Genomic DNA, 9,835 nt, shown 5'->3' on the forward strand with positions numbered 1-9,835 from the left:
ATCGAGTAATTGCCTCTGGCCCCATCCCAGTTAGGGGGAGTGATGAGCTCTACAGCAGAGTCTCACAACTCAATCGCTAGTTGAAAACTGTTTTCTGCCCCTCCCAAAAGAATTTGTAGATAATTGGCCCTCTTTCTGGGACTCACCCACAAACAGGACCAAGCCTGTCCTATTGAGGAGTGACGGACTCCATCCTAGCTGGCTAACTCCCCTAGCTCCACAATGAGATAGGGTGCAGGCCAGGCAGCAGGCTGTTAGCCAGCCTGCCAGCTTAGTGGAGTCTGCCACTAGCACAGTCAGTGTAGTCAGCTCAGCTATCCACATTGAGACCATGTCTGTGCTTCGACCTAGGTTGGGCAAAACTAAACATGGCGGTGTTCGCCTTAGCAATCTCTCTGGATAAAGACCTCCTCCATTCCTGCCATTATTGAAAGAGATTGTGATACCTCACATCTCAAAATAGGGCCATCACTTCCAAGGCAGTTATAATCAATGAACTAATCACAGATCATAATCTTGATGTGATTGGCCTGACTGAAACATGGCTTAACCTGTTAGGGCTAGGGGGCAGTATTGACACGGCTGGATAAAAAACGTACCCGATTTAATCTGGTTACTACTCCTGCCCAGTAACTAGAATATGCATATAATTATTGGCTTTGGATAGAAAACACCCTAAAGTTTCTAAAACTGTTTGAATGGTGTCTGTGAGTATAACAGAACTCATATGGCAGGCCAAAACCTGAGAAGATTCCATGCAGGAAGTGGCCTGTCTGACAATTTCCTCCCCTTCTTGATTATCTCTATCCATTACAGAGGATCTCTGCTGTTACGTGACACTTCCTACGGCTCCCATGGGCTCTCAGAAGGCGGCAAAAAGCTGAATCGTGGCTTTGCAGGCTCTGGTTGAAAAAAAGTAGCGCGTTTGGATAGTGGCTGGTTACAGTACTGTGAGACTCAGGCGCGTGCCCGCGTCGACCGAATGCTTTGTTTTCTTTCCTCTGTTTACCTAAACGCAGATTCCCGGTCGGAATATTATCGCTTTTTTACGAGAAAAATGGCATAAAAATGGATTTTAAACAGCGGTTGACATGCTTCGAAGTACGGTAATGGAATATTTAGAATTTTTTGTCACGAATTGCGCCATGCTCGTGACCCTTATTTACACTTCGGATAGTGTCTTGAACGCACGAACAAAACGCCGCTATTTGGATATAACGATGGATTATTTTGGACCAAACCAACATTTGTTATTGAAGTAGCAGTCCTGGGAGTGCATTCTGACGAAGAACATCAAAGGTAATCAAACTTTTGTAATAGTAAATCGGAGTTTGGTCAGGGCTAAACTTGGTGGGTGTCTAAATGGCTAGCCGTGATGGCTGGGCTATCTACTCAGAATATTGCAAAATGTGCTTTCTAAAATCGGACACCTCGATTGCACAAAGAGTTCTGTATCTATAATTCTTAAAGAGGAGTCCGTAATTTGCTTTCTAATGATCATGATCTTTTCCTCAAAGAAGTTAATGAATTCATCACTGCTGAAGTGAGAGCCATCCTCTCTTGGGGAATGCTGCTTTTTAGTTAACTTTGCGACAGTATCAAAAAGAAATTTCGGATTGTTCTTATTTTCCTCAATTAAGTTGGAAAAATAGGGTGATCAAGCAGCAGTGAGAGGCTCTTCGATACTGCACGGTACTGTCTTTCCAAGCTAGTCGGAAGACTTTCAGTTTGGTGTGGCGCCATTTCCGTTCCAATTTTCTGGAAGCTTGCTTCAGAGCTCGTGTATTTTCTGTATACCAGGGAGCTAGTTTCTTATGACAAATGTTTTTAGTTTTTAGGGGTGCAACTGCATCTAGGGTATTGCGCAAGGTTAAATTGAGTTCCCCAGTTAGGTGGTTAACTGATTTTTGTCCTCTGACGTCCTTGGGTAGGCAGAGGGAGTCTGGAAGGGCATCAAGGAATCTTTGGGTTGTCTGAGAATTTATAGCACGACTTTTAATGCTTCTTGGTTGGGGTCTGAGCAGATTATTTGTTGCGATTGCGAACGTAATAAAATGGTGGTCCGATAGTCCAGGGTTATGAGGAAAAACATTAAGATCCACAACATTTATTCCATGGGACAAAACTAGGTCCAGAGTATGACTGGGGCAGTGAGTAGGTCCAGAGACATGTTGGACAAAACCCACTGAGTCGATGATGGCTCCGAAAGCCTTTTGGAGTGGGTCTGTGGACTTTTCCATGTGAATATTAAAGTCACCAAAAATTTGAATATTATCTGCGATGACTACAAGGTCCGATAGGAATTCAGGGAACTCAGTGAGGAACGCTGCATATGGCCCAGGAGGCCTGTAAACAGTAGCTATAAAAAGTGATTGAGTAGGCTGCATAGATTTCATGACTTGATTTCATGTCATTACCTTCCCTTTATCTGTCTGGTTCCATGCTCTGTTCCCGGCGTCAGCATTGATTGTCATATGTCCTTGTATACCCGTGTGCTGACGCTGTTCCTGTCTTGATCCGATTAAATGTTTGACTCCGTACCTGCTTCTCTACTCCAGCGTCGGTCCTTACAAAAACTTTATATTGACGATTTTGAGGTTTGTAATCCTCTTGGGACCTCGCAAAAAGCATAAGCTTTGTAGTGTACTGTATATTGGGTCTTGGACAATTTGTCTCCTGGCTCTCATTCTGCTCTCTCATCCATTTATTTGGCTGTTCTTTGTAAAAGTGAAGATTTGATGACATTTGGGTTTGAAAAAGTGTTGGATCCATTTGTGAAAGATCTGGTTATTTTGGAGCAACATGGTGTGTTCATCAGTCAGTTGAACAAGTGTATCAAAGGCACTGTGAACTGCGTAATAGCTGACAACATTAGGAGCCCATGGGCTGGCAGGTTTTGTAGAAAGTTTTTCTGGTGAATACATCTGTAGATTTTGCACAGCTAAGAAATCTGAAATTTTGTCATTGACTGCTGGTGTTTTTGAGTTTAGAATGCGGGAACTTCATGAAGCCCATTTGAAGTGTGCACTGGAAACAGCATGTGCGTGCTGTGGAGTTAAACGGGATTGTATTTTGAGTAAGAATCTTACCCATTTTCATGTCACTGCAGGCTACCCTCCAGGTGTAGCACATTATTTATTTTAGGGCATAATACCAGTGGAGCTTGAGCATTGTTTTTCTCTTTTGATCTCTAAAAGGTATTTCACCTTAGAAAAAAAGGTATTTCACCTTAGAAAAACGTACATTTGATCCAAACGTCTGTGTACAAATGGTGAGATAAAACCAATCGGCCTCACACAATACCAGACTTTCTCAGTAAAAAAAAAACATTGGTGGAAATGCACATAAATTGGTCTCTGCTTCAATTGTTGCCTCTGATTATTGGTCCACTTGTTCCAGAGGATGAACCTACATGCATGTTTTTTTGGTTCTCAAGGACATAGTGGAGCTTGTCGTAGCCCCTGTCCACTCTGATGAGCCGATTTCATATCTTGAGTGCAAAATCAGTGAACATCGCCAGAGATACAAAGAGCTTTTTCCAAACAACCGTCTTCTCCCTAAACATCATTATTTGGAGCACTACCCTGTTATGATTCAGCTCTTTGTGCCTCTTGTCCATAAATGGACAATGAGATTTTGAGGCGAAACACAGTTTCTTTAAACAGATTGCTCGCCATACCAACTGTTTTAAAAACATACCTCTCACACTTGCCAGAAAACATCAGCTCATGATTACCTCTGATTTGCACTCTTCTGACCATACGACACCTTTGGTGGTAACTAGTGTCTCATCAATACCAATTGATGTTTTGCAAAGTGACATTGCAATTGCTATTAAGCAAAGATTGATTACCAGTTGAGACTGATATCCATGTTACAAACAGTGTGTCATACAATGGTATGAACTACAACAAAGAAATGTTTGTTGTCCATGGGCAATTATTTGGTCTGCCCGAGTTTGCTGAAATTCTGCAGATTTGTATTTTGCAAGGCAAGATAAAAAAAATAGTGAAAAAGTTGTCCGCTTGGTATAGAAAGCTTTTGAACTTGACACGTCACATGTGAGAGAGGTGGCTCTCATTGACCACGGGGAACTACTTGATGACGACCCGTTAGCTACCTATTCAGTGGGAGGCCTGCGTATGGTTACTCTGAAGAGACACACTAACATACAGGGAAAACTGGAGTAATGCTTAAGTATTTTTCCCCCACATCACATGGCACAGTAAGTCGCAAAATCATGCTTCGCAGTCGGGCTGCAACTTATTATTTTAATGATCAATTAATGTACTGATTATTTTTTAACTAAATCAGTCATTCAAAAAATGTAAGACAATAGTGAAAAAGGCACTATTGCATTTGTCCTTGTCCAAACACAATTTCTTAGAGCCCAAGGTGACGTGTTCACGTTTCACTTGTTAGTGGCAGGAAACGTATATTTTTGTGGAGAATAAAGGTTAAATCAGAATACCTGTAATGTGGAGTAGTACATATCACATAAGATCCTAGTTTCGATTTTTTTAAATTATATCAGCACTAAATGGAATCTACTGAAAATGATATAATATAAAAACAAAGTATCAAACAGATTTACATTAGACCATGTGTATACACACACACCCACACATACAGTTGAAGTCGAAGTTTACATACACCTTAGCCAAATACATTAAAACTCCGTTTTTCACAATTCCTGATAAAAATCCAAGTAAAAATTCCCTGTCTTAGGTCAGTTAAGATCAACACTTTATTTTAAGAATGTGAAATATCAGAATAATAGTAGAGAGGATTATTTCTTTCTTTCATCACATTCCCAGTGGGTCAGAAGTTTTCATACACTCAATTAGTATTTGGTAGCATTGCCTTTAAATTGTTTACATTTGGTCAAACGTTTCAGGTAGCCTTCCACAAGCTTCCCACTATAAGTTGTCTTGAGATGTAGCTTCAAATTATCCACATAATTTTCCTTCCTCATGATGCCATCTATTTTGTGAAGCGCACCAGTCCCTCCTGCAGCAAAGCACCCCCACACCATGATGCTGCCACCCCAGTGCATCACGGGTGTTCTTCGGCTTGCAAGGAACCCCCTTTTTCCTCCAAACATAACGATGGTCATTATGGCCAACGAGTTCTATTTTTGTTTCAGCAGACCAGAGGACATTTCTCCAAAAAGTACGATCTTTGTCCCATGTGCTGTTGCAAACTGTAGTCTGGCTTTTTTATGGCGGTTTTGGAGCAGTGGTTTCTTCCTTGCTGAGCGGCCTTCCAGGTTATGTCGATATAGGACTGGTTTTACTGTGGATATGTATACTTTTGTACCTGTTTCCTCCAGCATCTTCACAAGGTCCTTTGCTGTTGTTCTGGGATTGATTTGCACTTTTCACACCAAAGTATGTTCATCTCTAGGAGACAGAATGTGTCTCCTTCCTGAGCGGTATGATGGCTGCGTGGTCCCATGGTGTTTATACTTGCGTACTATTGTTTGTACACATGAACGTGGTACCTTCAGGTGTTTGGAAATTGCTCCCAAGGATGAACCAGACCTGTGGAGGTCTACCATTTGGCTGATTTATTTTGATTTTCCCATGATGTCAAGCAAAGAGGCCCTGAGTTTGAAGGTAGTCCTTCAAATACATCCACAGGTACACCTCCAATTGACTCAAATTATGTCAATAAGCCTATCAGAAGACCAAGGAGCTCTCCAAACAGATCAGGGTTTAGTTATAAAAAAAGATCTGAAACTTTGAACATCCCACAGAGCACCATTAAATGCAGTATTAAAAAATGGAAAGAATATGGCACCACAACAATCCTGCCAAGAGAGGGCCGCCCACCAAAACTCATAGATCAGGCAAGGAGGGAATTAATCAGAGGGTACGACTTAAATTGGTCCTATGGACAGATACTCCAATCTCCACTGTGGAGCTTTGCAGCTCCTTCAGGGTTATCTTTGGTCTCTTTGTTGCCTCTCTGATTAATGCCCTCCTTGCCTAGTCTGTGGGTCCCCAGTCCACAGTCCACCTGGTGTCCCCAGTCCACCTGGCCGTGCTGCTGCTCCAGTTTCAACTGTTCTGCCTGCGGCTATGGAACCCTGACCTGTTCACCGGACGTGCTTTTTGCACCCTCGACAACTACTATGATTATTATTATTTGACCATGCTGGTCATTTATGAACATTTTAACATCTTGACCATGTTCTGTTATAATATCCACCCTGCACAGCCAGAAGAGGACTGGCCACCCCTCATAGCCTGGTTCCTCTCTAGGTTTCCTCCTAGGTTTTTGGCCTTTCTAGGGAGTTTTTCCTAGGGAGTTTTTCCTAGCCACCGTGCTTCTTTCACATGCATTGCTTGCTGTTTGGGGTTTTAGGCTGGGTTTCTGTACAGCACTTTGAGATATCAGCTGATGTACGAAGGGCTATATAAATACATTTGATTTGATTTGATTTGACCTATTGATGAAGCTGTTGACTGAGGTCGAATACTCCTCAATGCCAGTGGATGAATCCGGGGACATATTCCAGTCTGTGCTAGCAAAACAGTCTTGTAGAGTAGCATCCGCGCCATCTGACCATTTCCGTATTGAGCGAGTCACTGGTACTTCCTGCTTCAGTTTTTGCTTGTAAGCAGGAATTATGGTCGGATTTGCCAAATGGAGGGTGAGGGAGAGCTTTGTATGCATCTCTGTGTGTGGAGTAAAGGCGGTCTAGAGTTTTATTTCCTCTGGTTGCACATGCGACGTGCTGGTAAAATTTTTGTAAATCTGATTTAATTTAGCCTGCATTAAAGTCCCCGGCCACCAGGAGCGCTGCTTCTGGGTGAGCATTTTCATGTTTGCTTATGGCCTTAAAAAGTTGAGTGCGCTCTTAGTGCCAGCATCGGTCTGTGGTGGTAAATAGACGGCTACGAATAATATAGATAAGAACTCTCTTGGTAGATAGTGTTGTCTACAGGTCATCATAAGGTACTCTACCTCAGGCAAGCAATACCTTGAGACTTCTATAATATTAGACATTGCACACCAGCTGTTATTGACAAAAAGACACACACCCACACCCCTCGTCTTCCCAGGCGTACCTTCTCTGTTCTGCTGATGCATTGTAAATCCTTCTAGCTCTATATTGTCCGTGTCGTCTCGGTGAAACATAGGATATTACAGTTCTTAATGTCCTGTTGGTAGGGGAATCGTAGGTCATCCATTTTATTTTCCAATGATTGCATGTTAGCAAGTAGAATTTATGGCAATGGGAGTTTACTCGCTTGCCTACAGATTCTCAAAAGGCAGCCTGATCTGCATCCTCTTTTCCTCTGTCTTTTCTTCATGCAAATTACGTGGATCTGGGCCTGTTCAAGGGAGAGCAGTATATCTTTCTCGTCGGACTCGTTAAAGGAAAAAGCTTCTTCCAGTCTGTGGTGAGTAATCCATGTTCTGATGTCCAGAAGTTATTTTTGGTCATAAGAGATGGTAGCAGGAACATTATGTACAAATTAAGTTAAAAAAATAAGTTACGAACAATGCAAAAAAACCTAATAAAATAGCACAATTGATTACGCGCATGTAAAACGACAGCCATCCTCTTCTGCGCCATTTTCCAAGTCCTTATTATTTCAGAAATACACAATCACAAAAACCTAAAATGTCTTACCTGAGCAGTGGATGAAAACAGAGAGCAGACTAGAGAGATAAAGAGCAAAATCCATGACTACCACTCGCACACACTCCCAGGAGCCAGATAGAGCCATACATTAATGAAAACACACTCTGACGCACACACACACTCTCTGACCCTCCACCTGAGAGATGAAGAAAGGGAAAGATAGTGAGTGAGGGAGAGAGTGAAGAAGTGAGAGACGGGGAGAGGGAGAGAGGGAGGTAGAGAGACAGAGAAGGTGGAGAAAATAACTACTGGCAGGTTTCCTCAAAGTTATAGTCAAGTAGTTAGAGCAACACCTACTGGCCATATTGCACATAGCAAACCACACAAATGGAATGTCCTACTGACATCTGTGGATCTACACTGCTCCAAAAAATAAAGGGAACACTTATACAACACAATGTAACTCCAAGTCAATCACACTTCTGTGAAATCAAACTGTCCACTTAGGAAGCAACACTGATTGACAATACATTTCACATGCTGTTGTGCAAATGGAATAGACAACAGGTGGAAATTATAGGCAATTAGCAAGACACCCCCAATAAAGGAGTGGTTCTGCAGGTGGGGACCACAGACCACTTCTCAGTTCCTATGCTTCCTGGCTGATGTTTTGGTCACTTTTGAATGCTGGCGGTGCTTTCACTCTAGTGGTAGCATGAGACGGAGTCTACAACCCACACAAGTGGCTCAGGTAGTGCAGCTCATCCAGGATGGCACATCAATGCGAGCTGTGGCAAGAAGGTTTGCTGTGTCTGTCAGCGTAGTGTCCAGAGCATGGAGGCGCTACCAGGAGACAGGCCAGTACATCAGGAGACGTGGAGTAGGCCGTAGGAGGGCAACAACCCAGCAGCAGGACCGCTACCTCCGCCTTTGTGCAAGGAGGAGCAGGAGGAGCACTGCCAGAGACCTGCAAAATGACCTCCAGCAGGCCACAAATGTGCATGTGTCTACTCAAACGGTCAGAAACAGACTCCATGAGGGTGGTATGAGGGCCCGACGTCCACAGGTGGGGGTTGTGCTTACAGCCCAACACTGTGCAGGATGTTTGGCATTTGCCAGAGAACACCAAGATTGGCAAATTCGCCACTGGCGCCCTGTGCTCTTCACAGATGAAAGCAGGTTCACACTGAGCACGTGACAGACGTGACAGAGTCTGGAGACGCCGTGGAGAACGTTCTGCTGCCTGCAACATCCTCCAGCATGACCGGTTTGGCGGTGGGTCAGTCATGGTGTGGGGTGGCATTTCTTTGGGGGGCTGCACAGCCCTCCATGTGCTCGCCAGAGGTAGCCTGACTGCCATTAGGTACCGAGATGAGATCCTCAGACCCCTTGTGAGACCATATGCTGGTGCGGTTGGCCCTGGGTTCCTTCTAATGCAAGACAATGCTAGACCTCATGTGGCTGGAGTGTGTCAGCAGTTCCTGCAAGAGGAAGGCATTGATGCTATGGACTGGCCCGCCCGTTCCCCAGACCTGAATCCAATTGAGCACATCTGGGACATCATTTCTCGCTCCATCCACCAACACCACGTTGCACCACAGACTGTCCAGGAGTTGGCGGATGCTTTAGTCCAGGTCTGGGAGGAGATCCCTCAGGAGACCATCCGCCACCTCATCAGGAGCATGCCCAGGCGTTGTAGGGAGGTCATACAGGCACGTGGAGGCCACACACACCACTGAGCCTAATTTTGACTTGTTTTAAGGACATTACATCAAAGTTGGATCAGCCTGTAGTGTGGTTTTCCACTTTAATTTTGAGTGTGACTCCAAATCCAGACCTCCATGGGTTGATAAATTGGATTTCCATTGATTATTTTTGTGTGATTTTGTTGTCAGCACATTCAACTATGTAAGAAAAAAGTATTTAATAAGATTATTTCATTCATTCAGATCTAGGATGTGTTATTTTAGTGTTCCCTTTATTTTCTGAGCAGTATATTTAGAAACCAGGTCATCTGATGTTCCCAGTGGCGACCCGTCATTCAGGCAGGTGGGGCAGAGCCCCCCATTTGGCAAAAAATTATAATAATAATAAAAAATAATACGTATCACACAATTAGCAAAGCTGCATAAAAAAACATGGTCTCTTTTCTTGCTTTCTTGAGTAAGGCAGCTCCAGAATGCAGTTGTTTCAGCCTAGCTCAGTGCTTTCTTTGGTGGTGGGGCAGCCAGCAGAAAA

This window comes from Salmo salar, chromosome ssa04 (genome assembly GCF_905237065.1).
Source record: "Salmo salar chromosome ssa04, Ssal_v3.1, whole genome shotgun sequence".
Classification (NCBI taxonomy): domain Eukaryota; kingdom Metazoa; phylum Chordata; class Actinopteri; order Salmoniformes; family Salmonidae; genus Salmo; species Salmo salar.